The sequence below is a fragment of the Camelus bactrianus genome, chromosome 20 (assembly GCF_048773025.1).
Source record: "Camelus bactrianus isolate YW-2024 breed Bactrian camel chromosome 20, ASM4877302v1, whole genome shotgun sequence".
In the NCBI taxonomy this organism is placed as follows: domain Eukaryota; kingdom Metazoa; phylum Chordata; class Mammalia; order Artiodactyla; family Camelidae; genus Camelus; species Camelus bactrianus.
In genome coordinates this window covers 8462618-8485771 of record NC_133558.1, presented here as the reverse complement: position 1 = coordinate 8485771, position 23154 = coordinate 8462618, and the positions used below count along the sequence as shown (strand labels likewise).

At 44.2% G+C, this 23154-nt stretch overlaps 1 protein-coding gene and 1 long non-coding RNA gene across 7 annotated transcripts in view; one reads left to right on the top strand and one right to left on the bottom strand.

Moving 5' to 3' along the window:
* PHACTR1 (phosphatase and actin regulator 1) overlaps nt 1–23154 on the bottom strand; it is a 440363-nt gene that overhangs the window by 18832 nt on the left and 398377 nt on the right. The gene's annotated exons all lie outside the window — the stretch shown is intronic.
* On the top strand, nt 11493–14957 carry LOC141574129 (uncharacterized). Its single transcript, XR_012500818.1, has 2 exons — nt 11493–11721; nt 12308–14957. It is a non-coding gene; the product is annotated as an uncharacterized LOC141574129 (long non-coding RNA).

The window sequence follows — 23154 nt, the reverse complement described above, 5'->3', positions numbered from 1 at the left end:
GCGCCCAGGGCAGCCTGCCATCTTCACCAAGTAAAGCAGCCATCTGCTTGGTTCCTTTTAGGATCTACCTTGTGCAGAAGTGTTGGTTCATAGAAAGCAGAATAGCAGAGTACAATTACTGTATTAATGAAGTGGTCAATTTTACACATAATTCCAAGGAGCTAATAATTCCAAGAATAAAAGCAGAGATGCCCTCTGAATGCACTGTATGTGTTACACTGTCCTCATCTGGAGGGTAGATGTTAGTCATCTGATTTAGACTAACATTTCATTAAAAAATTTCCTGCCTAGATATTTAGATATGACCATTCCAATACTAAATGACACAGGAAACCTTTTTGGGAGTTAAACTTTTATATAAAATGAATTAACCAAAAGTAAAACTTGAACGTCCTCTCAAGTGATCTATTTAAATAGCTTTGTTATTATATACACGACCCTGCTTGATACAGCGTCTCTGAGCAGCAAAATTGTTTCCATGCCTCAAATGATTTCTTCTTTACCATGGACCGCAGCTAAGTGATTTCCATTTACTGTGAACTGAAAAGTCACTGACTTCCATTTAAATGCTACTTGCCTTCAATAACCAACTATAAGCCTTCTGTTTTCTTTCAAAAATGTAAGAATGGATCTTATTTTTTTTATGAGTCTGAACAACACCATCTAGAGCACTGATCATAAGAGAAAAGCAAACACACTAACATTTTTCTGTGAAGCAAACCCGCCAACCCCAAACAAATGGCACTTCGGTGCTGGCTTTGGCAGGAGACTGCTAGTGAGTGCAGCAGCAAGATGCTTTAAATGTATGCAGAGCAGAGGAGAGCTGTCTTTGTGCACTGCAGCATCTCCCCAGAGAAGTGACACAACCCTTAGGTTTTGCTGGTCTGACTCGACGCCGAATAAGATTCGTTCTGCAGGCTTTGGAGCAGCAAGGTCATAGCTTTTATGAGTATTTACAACTGCTTATTGTTTTGCAAGCCCTGATTTTAAAGTGTGGATCTCTGAAGCTGAATCTGCCATTTCAGGAGAAAAAGAAAAGTAGAACTGACTTTGGTTTGCTGCATCTCAGCCCCAGAGGGAGGGAGGTACCTGCCTTTTCAGACAGATGGAAAGAGAAAATGCAAAGGAGCCTGTGCACAATGAGAGAAAGCAAAGTCCTCTTTCCTAAGGCAGGCGGAGAAGGGGGTTTCCCAGCAGACGCCCTAGGCGGGAAACGGAACAACTGGAGATGGACTTGCTCGGGGTTAGGCGGAAGGAGAGAAGCACTGAGTTGTCCCCTTCACCTCCTTTGGAATTCTTTCCTCGGAACCTGTCAGTGCCATGAGGGCTGGGACATTTCTGTCGGTCATCACTCCACCCCCAGTTCCTAGGAGACCACTGAAAACGTAATGGATGCTCATTTAGTGATTAACCCAGATCCTACCAGTTCTGATACCACACGTGCTCCTTGCACGATCTCTTCAACACTTATGACTTCAGTTAGCATCCGCATGCCAATGACGCCAAAATCTATACCTCCAGGCGTAATTTTGAGTCCCAGACCACCTTTCCCAACTGCATTCTTATATTTCCACAGGCCATCAAACTTCAAGGGTCTCAAATGAATTAATTCATCTTCCCCTCCTGTCTAGGTAGTTTTGCCAACTGGACAAATTATTTTGTCCACCAATACTATCCCCACCCTGCAGTAAGCTGCCCAGGAAACTGGAAATTATCCTCTCTGTACTTCACCCTTAGCGGCCAATCAACCATCAAGTCCAAAACATCTTTCATTCCACTGCACCACCGCCCCCTCAGGAAGGCAGGCCACCAGCATCTCTCCCAGTTGCAGCCAGCCTAATGGCTTCCGCCCCAGACAGCATGGTCGTTCCAAGGGGTAAATCTAATCACTTCACCCCCAGCTTGAAAGCAACACACACCTTTCCAGCACCTGCAGCAAGGAGTCAAAACACCCAATGTCCTATGAGGATCTTCGTGATCTGGCTGCTTGCCAAGCACCTCCCCCATCCCGTCCTTTAGATGGAACCACTGCCTCTTGGTTCCTTCCAGATTTGCATGCCCTTCCTTATATCTAAATATTCTTTCTCTTCCTCTTTGTCTGGCTAACTGACAATAATCCCCAAGACTGCAGCTTAAACCTCAAGTGTCACTTCCTCTGTTCACTAGCCTTTTGGTGAAGGTGCTTCTACACTGTGTATCCACAGTCCTGTATCTCCTGGATCCCGGTACTTGTCATACTTCCGTTATTGCCCACCTTGTCCACTGGAGCCCAGGGCTTCAGCTTTGTAGGGCGGGGCCGTGTCTGTCCCCCAACCCCAGGGGTGCTTCGTGAGTGGATGACCTGGGCAGGTGCACGGAAACCCCCACTGAGAAGGGCCCTGTGCTTGTGGTTTGATGTTCCCAAGGTCTCAACAACCCATCACAATCTGCCTTCTGTCTACAACACTCTATCACGCAGGAATGACTCCCCCCAACCCCAGGGCATTTGGAAACGTCTGGGGATGTTTTTGGTTGTCACCACTGGGGAGGATGCTGTTGGCATCTCTACCAGGTAGAGACCAGGGTTGCTGCCAAACATCTTACAAGGCACAGGACAGCCCCCTCAAGAATTACTCAGTCCGAAGTGTCAATAGTGCCGAGGCTGAGAAACTTTGCTCTACTGAGTCCCCTCTCACCAAGGTCATTGATGACTTAAATGCCAAACCCAGTGGCCTGTGCAGAGCCCTCATGTTATATGACCTTTACCATATGACACTTTCGACTAACAGCAACTTCCTGAAGCTTTTCCCTCCCTAGGTTTTTAGAGATCTCACATCTTCTTTTCCCACCTCCTTAGTTCCTGCTTCTCAGCAGGTTTCATGAAAGATGAGAGCACCAGAGATGCCCTCTCCTGCAGGGACAGGACTATGTACGCCAGTGACTAGCACAAGTCCACTACCTGACAGGTGTGGGACCTCAGATGAGCTGGTGTCCCTCTCTGAGCCTCAGCCTTTTCATCCCTGAGCGATGGAGCAGAAGGAATCCTCGGCTGCCAGCCTCTGTCAGACTACCTTGAAGAAATAAGGCTACCTCGCTGCTGTGCCCACGGGGGTGACTAGAACTCTTGGCTTGCGGGACAGCCTTCCTGCCACTGGAGAGGGGCCTCTGGGGAGGGTAAGCAGCAGTTGGCTTTTATCCCTCAGTTCCCTGTCCTATATCTTTTCTTGTGCAAATGAGGCAGCACAATTTTTAAAGCTGTTGATCCATGCACCCAACTCTTTCCAGAAATTTCTCAACCCCGCCCCCCCCATCATCATCATTCCCCTTAAGCTATTAACAAACAGCCTGGCTACTGCATAAGAAAGAGCACAGACTGGGGAAAACAGACTGGGATTTGGAGCCCTGCCTCCTGACTTAACTCTACCATTAGCCAGAGGCTCCGCTGGATACATCACACTGCTTCACCTCTCTGCACCCGAGTTTTACCATATGACGAATGGCCGTAACAACAACCCAGCCTGCCTACTGCATACAAGTGCTGAGAACCGAAGGACAAAATGTGAAAGTCCCCTTTAAAAATAAGTATATAGTGCTGCTATGAACGTTGGAGTGCATGTCTCTTTTTGAATTAGAGTTTCCTCTGGATATATGCCCAGGAGTGGGAATGCTGGATCATATGGTAAGTCTATTTTTAGTTTTTTAAGGATTCTTCATAATCTTTCCATAATGGCCGTGCCAAACAACATACCCATCAACAGTGTAGGAGGGCTCCCTTTTCGCCACACACTCTCCAGCAATAGCCAAGACTTGGAAGCAACCTGAATGTCCATGGACAGATGAATGGATAAAGAAGTTGTGGTATGTTTATACAATGGAATACTATTCAGCCATAAAAAGGAATAAAATAATGCCACTTACAGCAAAATGGATGGACTTGAAGACCATCATACTAAGTAAAATAAGCCAGAAAGAAAAAGGAAAATACCATATGATATCACTTATATGTGGAATTTTAAAAAATGAGACAAATGAACTTATTTATAAAAATAGAAACAGACTCATAGACATAGAAAACAAACTTGCAGTTACAGGGGCAGGGGCAGAGGAGTGGGGGTGGAGGGATATATTGGGAGTTTGGGATTTGAAGATACAAATTACTATATATAGAAATATAGGTCGTACTGTATAGCACAGGGAACTATATCTAATACCTTGTAATGGCTTATAATGAAAAAGAATATGAAAAGGAATGTATTTATACATGTAACTGGATCACTATGCTGTACATCAGAAATTAATACCAGAAATGAATGTTGGAAGTTGACTATACTTCAATAAAAAATAATTAAAAAATAAAAAATAAAAATAAGCATAAAGCGTGATACATTAACTCGAAAAAAGTTTCTCACCTCAACTAGATAAACAGGTTACTCTTAAGAGAGAAATGATTTTGGCTTTATTCACTGGAGACCATAGCCCCACTGTGAGGCCCCATGGCAAAGATAAAGGACTGTAGGTAATAATCAAGAAAAACACTGAAATGATGCTGATCATGTTGAGCTGAAATCAGTTTGGGAATACCAGCAAACTGGGTGTGTTGCTCATGGCATCAAACTTATTAAAAAAAACAATAATTAGTACAAAAACTGAGCGCCTACATAGTGAATACGTTTGGTGTTACTAGGATTACTAGACATAAGGCTCAAAATTATCAATCAGGAAGACTTCACTTTGAAAGAGTATCTGAGTTGTTACAACAGAAATTAAGATAGTTAAGTTAACCTAAGAATATAATCATCTCAATAAAGCCATGTTTACATGAAGAAACAATCAAAGAAATGCTAAAACAACGTGATGTCAAAGGATAAGGAATATGGGAATAAAAACAAATGTCCACTCTTCTACCACTTTAAAGTGCCTCAGGAGATTTGGTCCCCTGTAGTTTAATCTTATCCGTCTATCCATCCATCCATCCGTCTGTCTGTGCATGTGTACATCTATCAATCTTTCTGTTCATGCATGAGACTGTCCATCCGTCCACGTATTCATCCATCCATCTGTGCATGCATCTCTCCATCTATCCATCCATCCACCCACCCATCACATACCAGACACTGGTCTAGGCCTTCAGTTAGAGCTAGTTATAACAGCTAACAATATTACCAAGAATGACTGTGTGTGGATGATAGAATAAAGTTCTGCCATCAAATATACACTGTGTTTTATCCTTAGCCTCTTCTCAAAACATAAGATCTGAAATTTGGTCCTTACTTTTTTTTTTTTTTAAATCCTTCAATAGATAGCTCTACTGCATTTCTATTGTAAAAGTTAACATTCTCCCCGGGAACACAAAACTTTTTTTTCCACCAGAGTCTTCAGCAAGTTTAATATGATCTGCTAAGAGGTCAAGGTAAAAGACTAAGACTGAGGCAAAACTAGTGCATCAGCACCGCCCCAATTACCACACCTCACTAGTCGAGTGGGAACAAATATCCTCAAGTTGTGGCTTGCTGCTCATCCCTGGTCCTCTCCCTATAGCATTTTGTCTTTCTTCCCAATCTCTGCCATCTCCATGGTTTCCGAGTCAGTGGCTCTCAACCTTGCAGCACATTAGAATAACCTGTGTTACCTTAAAAAACGCTAATGGCGGGGCCACACTCTGGACCAGTTAAATCAGAATACATGGTGGGGGCAGAGCTTGGGCACTGACACGTACTTTTGTTTTTAAAGTTTACTTTTTAAAAATTATTTTTTAATTTTAATTTATTTTTTATTAAGTATAGCTGATTTACAATGATGTGTTAGTTTTAGGGGATACTTACTTTTTCAGGCTTCCCAGGTCATTTCTCAGCAGCAGCTGGGAACTCACTAGCCATGCCAATTCCTGGGCTCCAGTGGAACTGAATCAGAAAGCCTGGGGGTGGAACCCAGCAGCCTGTGTCGCTTTAACACAGGACATGGGCACACAGGGGTCTCCAGACTTGCCCACACACTGAAGTGTGAGAACATGGACAGCATTATAAAACACCGGAGGAGGCTGCTTTAACAGCTGGAGGAAGGTGGGGGGTGGGCAGAGACGAGGCAGGTAGGTAAGTTTAGAGAGCGTGTGAGGATTTGGAGGAATTCTGTATATCCTGAAAAGGGTTTAGTCATTAGTAACTTTACTGAAATGAGGAAGATGATCGAGAAATTAGGGGAGAAATGGAGTGGGCAAGATGCTAGTCTCCATATACAAGGCGAAGAATTGAGATCTATTTTCTATCTTATGGAAATAAAATCTTGAAGAAGTTAGGGGCCATAATTTAGACAAATAAGTTTAATATTTAGTATTTATTTCACTTTAATTCCACTGAATTCAGTATGATTCCTCAGATCTGTTGAACATTTTCCAGATAAGTGCCAGGTAGGTGGAAATTAAAGAGATGAATCTGATGTGTAATAAAACTGGAATTAGAGATGTGTTAGTTTCTTGGCCTCGAGGAGCTAAGAAGTAGGTCTTTCTCGGTTCCAAACTTACCTCCTGCCTTAACTCATTGCATCTGAGAGCTTCCCACATATTGAACACTTCTTCATGTAAAAATAGATAAGCAGGCTATGGCTTTATTGGTTCTTATGCACAGTGAAAAATTAGTTCATCTCATTTGTCAGTTCTGACTGTTTGACAGAGGATGCCTAGAGCTCTGTGTTAAGAAGGATTCTGAAGCCTGTCCACATCTTTGTAATTAGTTCTATTGTAAATAAACCCTCCTCCAGTAATCATAATGAACGCACTGCCTATTTCCTGTCAGATCCTTGATGGATAGGAAGATCATGGTAAGGAAAGTCTTTCTTTTTGATGAAGCTATTCAGATTTGAGGTGCTGAGAAATACCAGAGGAGGACACCCTGGCTTTGCTAGTCAGATAAACATACCAATTCTGGTGATGAGCAGAGTGACAGACGACAATCTGATTAGACTGTCTCCGTACCATTTCTCGTTAAGGGTAGGGACTCAAACTGGGGACAATACTCCAACCCAGAGGAAAAAGTCAAGAAAAAGATTCAGATGACTTACACACAGTATTTCCTACGTCAAACACATAATCTCCAATCTTTGCAAATTACCCCAATTACTTCAGGGAGTCCCCAGTTATGTCCTCAGAACAAGTCCTGTCATTACCAAAGGGCACTGGCTGATTTCATCCTTTTATGCCTTAGCCCCTTCGGCGTGGACTCTTGCCTTCACTGCTGGAAAAGGCACCTGACAACGCCTGATCAGTCTGTTGCTGAAGGACGCCTGCCCAGAGTGAGGGCACAGCTGACTTCCCGTAAGAAAGAAGACGTCTTGTCAGACCCAGAACATGCCTACCAAACAAGCTTACAACCATCTGAATCTCAGCCAAAGATCTGATCTAGGCCCAAGCAGGAACTGCTACGCACGGGCATCTGGATAGCCTTCTCTTAACTCGAGCCTTAGCGAGGTGTCCCTGTACTTACTGTCCCCGCTTCTTTAAAGAATGCTGCTTCTGGTGAGCAGACCTCTGCAAGAAGGACAAAAAGTGATTCAAATGAAAAGCAGAAGCTCTGGGGGTCACAGGCTGAGTGACTGTCCTGGACAAGACTGTGGGTAGGTTGACTTACATGGTCTAGACCACATGAAAATGTCACAAGCAAACACAGTTAACTTACTCGTCCCCTCATTTCATTCGCAAAACACTGTGGGTCCAGATGTCCCAATGTCTTGCTGTGCTGGGCTTCAATAAACAACACATCCAAGCCTTGATTACTTTTAAAGCAAGGCAAGGGATGAAGAGTTGGAAGCGGGGCCCCAGGATGCCTTCTCCCATGCCCATGCTCTGACTGTGACACCCGGACGATCCCAGGAGCGACAGAGTATGTGCAGCCCATGCTCTTTTCATGTTCACCCCACAGGCCATCCCTCGTCTTGGGGCCATCAGCACCTCCCACGGAGAGGCTGAAGGGGCTTATGTGAGACAGAAGCTGGGAGACAGGTGCCAAGACCTGGAGACGGAAACAAAGAGCCTCAGACGCTTGAGTGGTGGGGGTTTTGGTCACATTATTTTGCAAAGTTTTCTATAATTCTCTTTTGTTAAAGGTCTCATTTCCATACTGTTTCCTGATCGATGACCTCACAATTTTAGCACAATGCTTCATTTTAAAAATCAATAGCCCCAAAGAACGAAAGAGTGGTGAAGAATGTCGTTATTCTCATTAGCCTATAAGCGCTTTCCCATGGCCTGATAATGTTTCACAAAATACATACAAATATATCATGCAACAAAGAGACATCACTCCACCTACCCACCCACATCTTTTTTTCCCCAGCAGCATGGTAGATTTTAGGACTGTGTAATCAGTTTGGATTTGTATTTTTGCGTTTTTTTGAAAATCTATTTGTTAACTCTCAAAAGAACCAGGAAAGACGGAGTTCTAATACTAGAATGGGTTTATCTGACCAGGGAAGTATCTGTAAGATGGGAAAGGCGAAGAGGAAAAAGAACATAAAAATGGAGTGTGACATGGTTGCTTCAACAGACTTTACCCTGACCACACAGAAAACAAATAGAAATCACTTTTACTAAATTCTTGGCCTTATCTACACAACGGATTGGGAGAGAGATGGCTTGTAAGAAGAGACTGTATCCCCTCAAGTATGTTCGCCAAAAGAGGCCAGGAACACATAGCACGTGTGTAGCGCAGGATCCTTGGCTCCCAGCCTGGTGGATGGTAGTCAGTATCCTTGACTCTCCTGTGTACGTGTGTACGTTTGTGTGTGTGTATAAACATATACATTTCCTTTTTTGTGTATGTGTATACATATGTATAGATATAAGTGTGTGTGTGTATATATATATATATATATATATATATATATATATATAAAATTTCCTTTTTTTCCCTTATCTCCTTGCATTCTGTCCACATCGGATACCCAGCACACACACACACCCCCTCACTCTCTCGCATGTGCACCTGGATGTGTGAAGCCACAGGGAAATCAAAAGACCCCAGCAGCACCAGCAAACGGGCACGCAGCTTCTCCATGCAGAAATGCCCCAGCAGGAGCCCAGGGAAAACGTGGGCAGAATCCATTAGCAGCCCTGGGCCGGGACTGCCTGAGCCTCACCGGCATTACCAGCGAAACCAGTTCCTGAGGTGTGAAATAAACACCCACCTCTGTCCCGAGGGGAAGGCCTGACTGTAGAACCTTCCCCCACACCAGGCGTGATCTCCCCTTTCCGGGAGAGCCTGACCGTGGCCAGCATCCTGACCAGCATGTCTTTAACAAGAGGTAATTGTGAGGCCTGAAAGCAGAATCCTACACGCAGCAGACAGGAACGCTCGGACACTCAGAGCCCTGAAAGCCACCCTTCCCAGCCAGGCCAGCATCCACGGAGAAGCACGTGGAAGGGGACAGAGAGGGCCAAGCACAGCCAGGGGACCCATCTCAGCACCTCCTCTGTCTACTTAGAAGATGGATGTTCCTGACATGGGTGTCTGTGTGTCTGTGTAAGATACAAATGTTTCTTCTTTATGCAGTAAGCGTCGTGTAGAGATTTTGTCAGCCTCCTGTCACCACAGTTTTACACACATCCCCACGTTTTGGAATTTGTCAGAAATGCCACCACAACACCCCTTCATACCTGTGTGATGCTCGGTTAACCTAAACCTGTGTCACTGGGCCTGAGGTTACAGATCTGAGGTTAGGCCTACTTTGCACCCCAGGAGTCATGTGCTGTGATTTGACTCTTAGTCTGTGTCTCTCTCACTGCTCCCGACCTTCTCCTGTGGGGCTTGGAATTTAGCTTCAACAGCAAGAACAGGAAGACACTCATCACCCCTGTGAATATTTATGTTCAAGCAAGGCCTGCCTGGCATGGCATGTGGCCTTCCTTTCTTGAGGACAACACACACCTTTTGCTAAAGTGACTCCCTCTGGCACATGTCTGGGGAACCAGTCTCTCCCTAGCTGGCCAAAAGCTGAGCTGCGCTGCTTTCGATGGTACCTGGGTGTCCCTGAAGCAGCTCCTCTACCTGCTCAGGTAATAGCATTTAAAAGAAGGGACTGTATCCTTAGTGTCATCTCTAAAAGCAATACAGTGCTTCAGATCTGGACTAAGAAGTAAAAGTAAATAGAATCACTTTGATGGTTAGAGAAATTAGCACAAAGGAAAAGCATACTTGTGTGAAGAGAAGTATTTCCAACCGTCAGATGGAGATATCTGATGGTTGCCCTCCTCCTAGGTGGATCCAGTATCGATGCTGTGACGCTGTGAGAGCAAGGTCACCTTCTCTGAACATCCCTAGTCTAGATCTTCAGACACGTCATCTCTTTTTTCTTCAAAGGGACAGATGGTAAATACAGTTAACCCTCGAACGCCACAGTTTGAGCTCTGTGGGTTGACTGACATGTGGATTTTTTTCAACACTGAACACTACAGCACGACATGGTCCTCGGTCAGCTGAACCCACAGACGCAGAACCTTGGATTTGGAGGAAACCTGACCATGGAGGGCCGGACATGGAGAATCGACTGAGCGGAGGGTCTGCACTCCTAACCCCCACATTGTCCAGGGGTCAACTGTACTTCAGGTTTGGGGGGCCCCGTGGGCTCTGTCACAGCTGCTCTGCCCCATCTTCCATCTGGAAGACGTCCTGTCTCTCGTGCACCGGCTCTTCTGTGCACCATTTGGATAACTGCTGAGTGTTTTTCTTATGCCCCCTGTCCCTGCACTGAGTTCTCATCCTCCGCTGTGGCTTCTGGCTTCTGGCCCCGTGCTCAGGCTTTAGCCCACACGAGGATGACATTTTCGGTGGGTCTGAAGTTGGATCACAGCTGCAGCTAAGCGTTCCTTAAAAGCACGCTTTCCTTAATATGATTTATTGCCTCATCTATTCATTGGCTTTACAGTGATGATTTATTTCCTCTACTAGGGTCCACGGCCTTAGGGCTTTGTTATTAACTCAACCTGAGGATACTGTTATGCACATGAAGCAGATCAGAATTTACCCCTAAACCCCATTTACCTGTCCAAGAGGCAGTTTGAAAACTTACAGAAATGAAGACTTTTAATGTTCAAGAAAATGTCCCATATATTTTTACATATGTCAGTATTCTATTATTAGTCATTTGGGAAACACATTACATAATAAATTCATGACAGATTTAAGCTAATTTCTTAGGTAGTCTAAACATGACATTATATATGGGCTTTTATTTTTTTTAAGTGGATAAGCTGATTTTATTTTTGCCTGAACAAAGTTATATGAATTTACAGCTCCTTCGTGGGAAATGGCCTGAGCATTAGCCAGTGGTACTGTTTGTTGGCTGGGGGGTGAGAATCAGATTTCACAGGCTGTGGCCCCAGATGGTCACATTGCATTAAGGGCTGTGAAGAGAGCGGGCAACGTGATGGAGAAGTGAGATGGTGCAAGAGCAGGGTCAGGCGGGGGAAGTGCTCAGAGCACGTGCCGCGCTGACTGGGCAGGCACCAGGCAGAAGGCACCCCCAACCTTTCTCAGCTTCCATGAACCCAAAGGAAGTGCCAAGTCACTTAAGGAGGGCGTGCTGAGGGCTTCCCTTGGACAGGACATTGACCAGCTTCTTGGGGAGAAACATGCAAGATGGCAGACCTGTTGGTTCGAACAAATCTGGGGATGGCAGCCCCTGCCCAGTCTCATTTTAACACATGGGAAGATGCAATGCAATGACCTGTCCTAGCATCTTTCAAGATGGAGCCTGGTAAGTTACAAGATGAGCAAAACAAGGAAAATCATAACAGTCAAAGGAGGGTTGGATTCACTGTGGGTAAAATTCCTTTCAACACGCTGATTACCTGTCAGCTTCTAGTATTTATCTGTCTGCCTGTATTTTTTCCCCCAAAGGCGCTAATGAGGCTGCCCGTTTTGAAGAACTATTGTTTTAATGGTTCAGTGGGCACAGAACATAAAATTTTCATGATCACATTTCCTAAAATAGAAGCGTATTCACTTCTATTTCAAAAGAATTGCCTTTGGAATCAGAGGGAAATGCGATTTTCCAGGGTTTGTACCTTTGGATGATTTTTCCAGTTTATATTCTGTCAAAAAATTACTAGCTAGCATATATGCAACTTTCAAGGCTATAATGAAAATCTTTGCATTCTAAACCAAGAAGAGTGAAATGAATATAATGACGATAAATAAAATGAATTTCTCTTATTAGCATTTTGCACGAGAGTTGGGGTTTTTCTTTTTTGGCCAGTAAACAAAGATGTGCGGGGACCCATGAAAAACAACTGTACCGCGAACGTCTCCGTTGTAACCCAGCTCCCTATGTTAATGTGCAGGACTGTGTGCAGCTCTGCAGGCGAGCTGCAGAAAAAGCACGTGCAATCAAACCTGCAGCCACGCTGGCGGATGAGGAAGAAAGAGCATTACATACCATGGAAATTATTCTGCAGACGAGAAATGCCAACTTCACCGCTGAAGCGGAGAACAAAGAAATCTCAAGGATAAATGATCAGAGCTTCACTGATCATGTGAATGACAGAATCACGAGAATAGTCCAACTCCAAACGAAGGCACCAGCCAAAGAATCTTCTAAAGTATCTGCTCAGTCTTCAGAATTATTAATGAGACTTTCTCAGCTGTGTTGAACTATTAAGATGGAGAAACGTCTCTCACTCAGGCACTTGATTTAAATGTTCTTTCAGCTAAGTGAGTGGGACTGAGGGGGAAACAGTGTCCGTGAAAGAACTCACCTATGAGAGAATCCAAGGATTCCTTATTCACGGGCCTTCTGATTTCTGAAAATGCTTCCTCAAGATTTAATTCAAAACTTTTGCTTTGAGTCATTTGTTTTTCTTTCAGACATGAATTGAGAGAATCAGCGAAGATCTATGACTTGGTATACTTTGTGACAGATAAACTGGCCTGTTCCTTCCAGCGAGAGGTAAATGCACTGCTCCCTTTTCAGGGATATTAATTTTTAGCGCTGGCTGGGGTCAGAGGACTTGGTTTCAAATCCCAGTGTAGCCAGAAAACTATGCACACTTGGCTAGCAAGTTAATCTCTTGTGGCCTCAGTTTCCTTAATCGAAAAATTAAGGATGTGAGAGGTGATGACAGTGAGTGCCTGTCGGAGCTCTGAAGTGCTCCAATGCTTGCTTCTTCCCATCCAGAAGACGCAATTGTGAAGGACATGGGAAAACTCACAAATAGACTCCCCATGGTACAGGTACAAAGCCCATTGTGGAAACAAAATCTCTCCAAATAAGCCAATCTGAAAGCACTAAACCAGATTTTGAGGTAGTATTCCATGAGACAGAATTATCTTTCAACTAAAGTTTGAAAGATACTTTGGATGCTTCATAAGATGATTTAACTCAGTTTATTCATTGCTTCCCAGTGAACTCATCAATAGCTTTGAGAGCTCCTTTCATGGATAGAAGGATGATAGCACTGACATCCTTATGACTTTCATCTCATAAAGGGATCGAAAGATTGTAGGAAAGAAAAAGAACGTATTGCAAGAAAAGTGGTCTGACAACTAGCGTTGATGTTCCTACTAATGTGTAAGTGTTTAGATTATTCAGTGTTTAAATTATCCAGAACTCTGTCCCACCCCCTTTCTTCTGGAATCATTTTTAAAGGAAAAAAAAAATGGAAAGACAACTAGTCTAAGATGCATCCCACCAATGAAAGACTGTGCTCCATAAGGACCCACACTTTCCCCACAGACCCTGCCATCAGCATCTCTTTCCCAGGCTAAACCACAGAATGATGAGTTACCCTGACCACATTAAACCTCTCTGAGGGACGATTATCCAGCTGCCTTTTAAATGACACCTAGTACAGTGCAGTGCACCATCAATTCCAACAGGATGCCTACAGAACCAATTTGTTGAGGTTCCACGGTCTCCCTTAGTAACCTGTTTCCCTGAAAAGGTAACCTTAAGCCCACAGAAAACAAACTCGTGCTGCTCCAGGTCCACTGTTCCTTTTGGGGACCTCCCAGTTGTACTTCAGCTAGTTTTTCCTTTAAACGGAAGTACTGTTTATTTGGGGACTCATTTTTCTCTAATTGGGATTATCCTGATCTCCTTGAGTTGCTTTACTGAACTGGACCTCACTGATGCAGATCACGGGCACACAGTGATCCTGGCCCCAATACAGACCCTCACAGCTTCTCCACATGATCTGCTCCCCTTGGATTAACCGCAAGTCCGTATTCCAACTGCCAACTGGCTGCCTCCTTCCTTCAGCCAACTTTAAAAAGACTTTCATTTACTCTTATTTTTGACAAATGAAAATTGTATATATTTAAGGTGTAGAATGTGATGTTCTCATACACGTCTACACTGTGAAATCACGACCACAATCAGTTAACGTATCCATCAACTCCCAGTAAGTTACTGTCTTCTTGCATATGGAACACTTGACAGCTACTCTCAAAAAATTTCAAGTATATAAATTACCGTTGACCCTTGAACAACACAGGGTTGAACTACCTGTGCATAGATTTTTTTTGGAGATTTTTGACAATTTGAAAAAACCTACAGGCAAACCACATAGCCTAGAAATACTAGAAAAAGTTAAGTATGTCATAAATGCATAAAATATATGTAGATATACATGTAACATACAAAGTGTGTTAACTGACTGTTATCTATAAGGCTTCCTGGTCAACAGTAGGCTATCTGTAGTTAAGAGTTTTGGGAAATCAAGTTATACATGGATTTTCAGTTGTTCTGGGGAGGGGGTGGCACTCAAACACCTGTGTGGTTCAAGGGTCAACTGTACTATTAACTACAGTCACCATGCTGTTCAATACCTCTCCAGAAACTACTCAACTCATAACTGAAAGTTTGTTCCCTTTGAGCAATAGCTCCCTTTCCCCTGCCAACCCCCAGCCTCTGGTAATCACCATTCTATTTGTTATGATGAGTTTGACTGTTTGTTTTCCAAAGTTGCAATATATAAGTGAGTTCATGCAGTATCTACGTCTGGTTTATTGCACTTAGCATAGTGTCCTCCAAGTTCATCCATGTTGTCACAAATGGCAGAATTTCTTTCCTATTTCAGGCTGAGTACTAGTCCATTGTATGTGATTACCACAATCTCTGAAAAGTCTCTTAGTCAAGTCTTTTTCAGATGTGATGGCCCAGATCCACGCCCAGAACACCCAACAAATAAAGACAACCCAGGACAAAAGTGGAATTGTTGCAAAGACACTTTGTGCTTATCAAATACTCCAAGTGCTCCTCTACCTTGTCCAGCCTCCCCTGCGGTTGGATTGGGATCATGAGCCTAGTTTTGGTCAGTGAATTGTGAGCAGAAGTGATGTATTTATCTTCTGGACTCCATCCCTGGCTATGGAGATGCTGGAGCCATGGGTTCTAGAACTAATAATAGATACAAATGGATAGAGGTCGTCTGATCCATGGTAGGCTTTATTCCAGTGAAACATACACTTCTAATGTCTTAAGCCATTGGGATTCAGAATTTGCCTGTTAGGGCAACTAGCATTACTGTTTTGACTAATAAGAGTCTAGCATAACACAGCATTCAAATTCACCACGAGAGGGAAAGAACTAGGGTTCATTATCTACTACTCACTCAGTGCTCCTGAGGACCTGAGTGGGAGGTCCATGTTACAGGTGGGGAAACTAAGGCTCACGGGAGCCCAGCTAGTCAGTGGTGGATGAAGCTTCCATCTCAGGCCCAGCCTCACAGTCTTCGATCGTCTTTCCTGCCAGACCACTGCTCCTCAAAGTCAGTGTCCATCAGTCACACTTGTTAAAATGCAGATTTCTGGGTCCCATCCTCAGAATTTCTGATTCAGAGTCTGGGGACTGAAAAGCTGCATTTTAATAAGTTTCAAGTGATGCTGATGCCAGCAACCCAGGGACCACACTGTGGGAACCACCCCACTGGACCACCTTGTTTCTTGCCATGCATCAGGTACCAGTGTCTTGAGAACCAAACCTCATTGTCAAGTGTTTCAGATCTTCCTACTTATTGTGGACAGTGTTACTGAAATGCAAGGAAAAACCCAGTTAAGTCCAAGATGGAAGAAAATCTTCTATTTTTTTCTTCCTTACAAGACTTATCTCTCCCTTGAGCACATCTGCACATATAAGCTTGAGCCACTGATCCAGAACGCCACCATCCCACACAATCCCCACCCAACCACAGGCACCTGGGAGGGAGATGCTGTTCAACATAAAAACTACAACACACTAAACACTGCTCTCAGCATGTCTGCTTGCAATGGGAAAGCCTTGGCTTTGGAAGATGTGTTTCTTTTTGCCCCTAAGGTTCAGAGCTCAGTTTCCTCACCTATGAGAAGGGATCCCCAATTGCAGCCACAGGCAGAGTTGTGGTGAAGACTATCAGAGGAGGTGCTGCTGGGAGAGTGTTTTTTATCATCAGCAAAGTGCTCTGAAGTCTCCGACAATGGCATGCCAGGGACTGTCACCCTGAGTGGTTGCCTCCAAAGACAGATCTCTTTCTTAGCCAAGTATTCTGAGAAACAGGGCCATTCTTTCCGCACCTGCTAAGATGAACAGCAAACAAGAATCACCAGTGCAGACGACCCCAATAACGATCAGGAGAAAAATCCCTGGAACACTAGAAGGAACATCCCTCACCACACGCTTCCCGGCTAAGAGGAACCTCTAAGCATGGGGCCAAACAGCAGCCTAGAGGACTCACCCATTCTCCGCTTAGTCCATAGTTGAATACAGCGGTACCCTTCCTGCCCCTGGGCCCCAAGTCTGAGATGCTGCTGGAATAATCAGCCATTTAAAAAAGCTTATTAAAAAAATGACTCCCTATCCCATAATGATGGCTACTTTTTTTCTTTTTAAACCTTTGCAAATTTTAAACACTGAGATCGATTCTGTTCCTGCTGGGTAAAAAGCAGCTCCTTTGTCCTTCACTCTTACTCTATCATTGAAAAATGCACAGGCAGCCGGGGCAGCTGCAAGGCACAGACGCAGAGCTCTGGGAGGGCCTGACAAGATGTGGCTTTGTTCCTCAACATCCATTGTGGGGCCTGCAAATTGTGACTCGACACACAAGACACAGAGTCAGGGTCAGAACTCTGTCTTGGCAACAGGATGTCAAGACCGCAATCTCTCTTTTTTATTTTTTTAACTGAAGTATAGTCAGTTACAATGTGTCAATTTCTGACACACAGCATAATCCAAGAACGCAATCCTTACTGCTATCTTAACAGCTGGAGGCTGGGCTGAGAGGGCAAGAGGCTGTAGACACCTCTGCAAGGTTCTGAGACAAGTTCAATGGCTGTGGGTCCCTGTGGGACAGGCTAGGACCTGGGACCCTCCACTAGACTGCTCACACTTGCACCTGGACAGACGTCTCTTCCAGCAACAGAATAGAAAGAAAACTATAAGGGACTAAAAATCACCGTACCCATGCACAGTTGAGGCAAACACGAACAATAAGCTACAAGAAGGCCACAAATCAACCGCCATTTCTGAGATGCTGGGAGCAAAAGCAGGGGACTGTGCGTGATCCCTGCACACGGCACCTCGAAGAGGGTGGCAGACCACCTAGGCTACGCCTCCTGCCCATCCATTCACCCACCGGACCCTCACATTCCAACCTTCACATTCCATTTAAGGAAGCAGCCTGCCCATGTTTGGCACCTGTTACTTGTGTTCGTTCCCTCATGCTGCAGTACAAGTAAATTTAGGGGGAAAAAAAAAGCAAGCAAAAAAAAAAAAAAAAAAAAAAAAAAAAAAAAAAAAAAAAAAGAAGAAAAAGAAGAAAAACGCCTTGCCTGAACTTATCCGACCTCTTATCAATTTCTATTCATGAAAGAGTCCAAGGACCCGAGTCGGTAACACCTGTGATGGGTGTGGCTCGTGCCTCAATACCACAACATCTACGCATGTGCTTTTGAAGTTTTACTCCACCTCCTCTCCATACGCCTCCCTCAAATCTTATCAGGACTGCTTTCGTATCTCTCATTAAACAAAACAAATGTGCAGCTGCCCTTAACTTTCTATCAGGCAGGCAGTGCCGTACCTTGACTCAACTCGGCACCTTTCAGAAGATGTCAGCATTTCTGAAGGGTGTTTACAGAGGACTTTCTATTTTGTGCACTGAGTTAATGGGAGACGTCAAATGGTCTGAAAGCAGCTGAGCTGCTGGAGGATTCCACCTGTCTGCTATGCAGATGCCAAGGGATTCAATAACTCTGTTCCCGTCATATTCCACCCTGATTTAGCTTGTTCCAATCACTCAGTTTCAGCTTGCTAAGTGACTGGTCTTCAATGTCAGTTTTGTTTGTGGTAGGGCTCAAACTCCACAGAAAAAGCCCACCGACCTGAGCCAGTCCCACCTAGGCTTTGTGGACGTGAAGATGAGTGGATACAGCGCCCTCTTCCCACTCCTCTCTGGTCCCCTCTGAGCCGTGCTCCACTCACGCTCCATCACAGTGGAAACGGCGATGAGAACGCTGATGATGCTGCAAGGCTGCAAAAGCCAGGTGTGCAAGGAAGCTTCTCCAAAACTTCATTTGAGTCTATTTTCCTCCCTTTTGTCTTTCAAGTGATTCACAGGGACGCATGTCCAGAGCATACTCAATCAGCCAAAGGTGAACTGAATTCATAAAACCTTTGATTGTTATTCCTATTTTTAGTAAGCGCTTTTGCAGTGGAAGAAATTACCTCGCCTGGGGAGATGCCAGCTCACCCTTAGCATCAGCCCTTAGATTTTGGGAGAGAGACTATTTGCCACCTTGGAACTAGGCTCTAGTGTGGCAAGACTCAACACTGATTTTCCCAAACCACACACAGGATGCCAGCTACAGTTAGAAGTCAGGATGGCTGCATTTTATTGCCTGTGCTATGAGCATAAAAAATGGATATCAAGTTTCTCCCCTGAACATTGCGTTATGATTTAAAGTAGCACATAATCCTTTATACACATCATTTTATAGTCTGCCCATAGTGCGAAGTGTGAACTGCTTAGGAGCGTAAAATACAGATTTAAAACACTCTTCCTTTCTAGCATATTGTTAAATTCTAAGTAAGAGGGAATAACATATTAGGTTTCATGGGAATGATCAGGTTATCATTTTTCCACCTCCCTATCTCATTCCCCACCCTCCGGCCACCGCAAAGACAACAGCTTTTGAAGTGACAGCGTGAGCAGTACAGATGAGGAGAGAAAAGGGGGAAATGTGTTAAGTTTCAAAGGCGGCTCCTACACCTAATCCGCCACATGAGGCTTGGTGCTGATCTCATGCTGTATGTATAGATTCAAACTATCCACAGTGACCAGTGTTTCAACCTTAAATCCTTCCGATTTCCAGACTCATTAGCATTAAGGAAAAGAAAGTGGTTACAGCTATTTCAATCGATTTCTTCATTCAACTTCATAAATTTTCCAAAGTCACTGACAGACATTCTGAAAAATCACCTGACTAAATTCCTAAAACAGAGCTGGATCAAAAGTCCTTCCTGGAATACAGTATATTAACAAATAATCCACATAACCACATTCAAGTTAATTTACATCTTATAAGGTGTTCATTCCAAACTGCTACAGAGAAGTACATGCACACTCTCACAGGTACATTTATCACACACAGAAGGGCTCTACCTTATGTCATCAAAATGTGTAGTGCACACCACAGGATTTAGGACGACACTGCAGACAGGGAAAAGCTATGGCTTCCAAGCCAGAGATTAAATCCAGGGAGGCCAGGCTGAGACACGATTCTTGGGCTGAATTTAATTCATAAGTATACTATGCTTGGTCTTTACTATGTTTTAAAAAATTTGGGATTTTCACTTAAAACATCCAGATCTTTTTCATAAGATCTGACAAACGGGTCCTTCATTTCTCCAAAACCAAGGGGGCTGCAGCTGAAGAGCGATGACCCCTTTGGATAAAGGGTGGACTTTCCATCTCATGCTAGTTCCCCACACTCCCTGTTAACAGTGTTAGAACGGCCCGATTGCCTATGTTCAGTGTTTATCTGGCCCTGGACACACAACTGAGTTTGTGGCTCCTCTTCCAGGTAGATGCACTTTATGCTTCTCCAAATGTTATGGGCTGAGTTGTGCCTCCCCAAAATACCTATGCAGAAGTCCTCGGTACCCCAGAGTGTGACCTTATTTGGAGACAGGCTCTCTATAGAGGTAATCAAGTTAAAACAAGGTGATGGACGGTTGGGCCTTAATCTAAGATGATTGATTTCCCTACAAAAAAGGGGACATTTGGACACAGACACACACACACACTGGGGGGAAGTGAAGATGAGGGCAGAGATGCATACAAGCCAGGGAACACCAAAGACTCAGCAAACCACCAGAAGCCAGGGGAAAGGCCTGGAACAGACTCTCCCCCGTGGCCCTTGGATGGAACCAACCCAGCCAACACCTTGACTTTAGACTTCCAGGCTCCAAAACGGTGAGACCATAAATTTTTGTTGTGTGAGCCATTCAGCACGTGGCACTTTGTTACGGGAGCCCTAGAAAACGGATCCTCCAAGTAGCTGAAATTAAGTCAGTACCCTCTGACCCCTGGGAGGAGTCAGAGGGGAGTGGCCTCAATCGCCAACTATGTCCGGTCTAGGAAAAGGACATCACGAGGAGCAACATGCTTTCTAAAACCAAGCAAGGCTTCCAAAAGGTTCCAAGAGCTTCCTCATTCGATGTTTCCAATTTTCAGAGGGGGCTATGCCTGCTCCAGCTCACAGGGGTGCTGAAAAAATTCTGGTCAACCACAACTTCGAATAAGATGATGACAGTTCACCCGTGGGTGGGAGGGTGATATTTTAAGGGTGAAGAGATATTTTAGGGGCAGAAGTGTGTCAAGGAGGCAGACTGCCCAATTCCTCCTTTATTCCCAAGCTTAATTTAGGTTATATGCTCCTACATATACTGCAAAGCCCCTCCCATTTTAGTTTTCTTCCCAGGTTTTTCACCCTCCTGACTGATCCGAATATTACAGAAGGTACTGGAGGAAATAGAGGGAGAAATCTCAGTTGGAGAGGACTGGGCCAGTTGGGTCTGAAAAGCAGGCTGTTGCCAAGAGGAAGCCTCTACACACTGACTGTTGAGTGACCATGACCAGATCATGTTTTAGAGTCTTAGCTTCTTTCTTTTAAAATAAATAGTCTTAAATATCATACAGTATCTCTTATATGTGGAATCTTTAAAAAAATGACACAAATGAACTTATTTACAAACCAAAAATAGACTCATAAACTTAGAAAACAAACTGTGGTTACCAAAGGGGAAAGAGGATGGGGGGAGGGATAAATTAGGAGTTTGGGACTAACACACACACACACTACACACTACTGTATATAAAATAGATAAACAACAAGGACCTACTGTATAGCACAGGGAACTATATTCAATATCTTGTAGTTACTTATAATGAAAAAGAATCTGAAAAAGAATATATATATATATATATATGTATAACTGAATCACTTTGCTGTACACCCAAAACTAACACAACTTTGTAAATCTACTATACTTTAATTTAAAAAAAATAGTCTTGGTGACTTACAGACTGATTCACTTTCTAAAGGATATTTCAGAAGCAAAAGCATTACTTCTTTAGGCATCAGACTTCCCTTTAATTCTCAAAACCCCCATTCCCAACGGTCCCGAGAACCATCCTCTGGATGGAGTTGGGGAGGGGGTCACTTCTTCAACACATCAATACCTCAAGCTGGAAAGTGGAGAAGGGCCAGGAGGCACTGTGCCCTGGCTGATCAAGGGGTCACTCACTACGAACACTGAGAAGCATGGCTCCTTGTCTGATTTTTTAAATGATGATTTTGCAGGGGAAGAGGCAGTAAGTTGGATTTCTAATACATAAAATGGAGTCCTGTGGACTCAATATTACTTTCTTGGGGGAGTGAAAAGCTCAGTAAAAGAAGGCAACTGGAAATGGACTGGAGAGCTAAGATCACAAAGCTAGGCTGACCACCTCCTCGGGTTCAGGTTGAAGGGCCCAGAGAAGAGACTCAGAGAGCAGGCAGCAGCATCCTGCATCTGGGGGCACCCTGGAGGGCGAGGGGTGGTCCCGAGGTCTCTACATCTCCACTGACTGGAGGTCACTGGAGAGGAAAAACCTGCTCACCCAGCCCTGAGAAGGGACCCTCAGGTCTGTGGACTCAAAGCTTTTTGAGAACTCTATCAATTTAACTTTTCAAGCACGTACCCTGACATATTTTTTTACTTACAAGTTATATAGAAGCATGACTGCAAGGATACACCACGTACATTATAATACCGACACAGTCAACTCGAATGAGGCAAGTTCAACTGCAAGTTCTACTATTTCACTCCGCCCCCCCCCCCAGAGGACGATCTTGTTGGCCCCTTGGGTCTCTGCACCCGGCCTGAGTCTGTGCATGTAATGGGCAGAGCAGTGTGCACCCAGCCGACCACGTCCATGTCTCAAGGGCAGCCCGCACTTCTCAAATAGCAGTCAACTAAAATAGCTATTAATTATCAAGGCATCCAGATGACTTTTGACTGAGGTTTAGGAGAGTCTGCCCAATAGCATCAGTCAGAAAGCATTTTTGGAAGAACAGTATTTCTGCATTCTTTGGTAGGAACTCTGCCTTAACATGTGGCATCATTTTACTTGATGTTTCTGTTCCCTACCCCCAATCTGGAATTATTCTCGAAATGCATTTTTTCTTTAATGTCATTAAAACTGCCAGGCTAAAATGATGTCTTCTATCTTTCTCAGTCCATGAGGATTGCAGGCTTGGCCGCACATTTTCCAAAGACTTCCCGTACATCTCACGACCTCAAACAGCCAAAGGATGCCACAGCCTTGAGGCTTCAGAAATGCAAACAGATTCCTACATTCTCTGTTATTTTTGAGGGTAATGAAGTCCACATTTTGCACAAAGGGATCAGATATCTCGTCTAATCCCCTCGGATTAGGAAATGTAGGTCCAGAGAGCAAGTGCCTACTTAGGCCAAGGCTCCTGGCCTCAGATTAGTTCTCTCTCTACCATGGTCACCCTGTGGTTCTCAGATTTACCCTTCATTCTGCCCTGGCTTCGGGATAAATGAGTGGCTGGAAGCACAAAGCTGGGTTTTCATTTCAAAGGGAACAGTCCTTAAAACTCCTTGCCTCCAGGAAGACCTTGAGATGTGGACTGGGCCCAGCCACCAGGT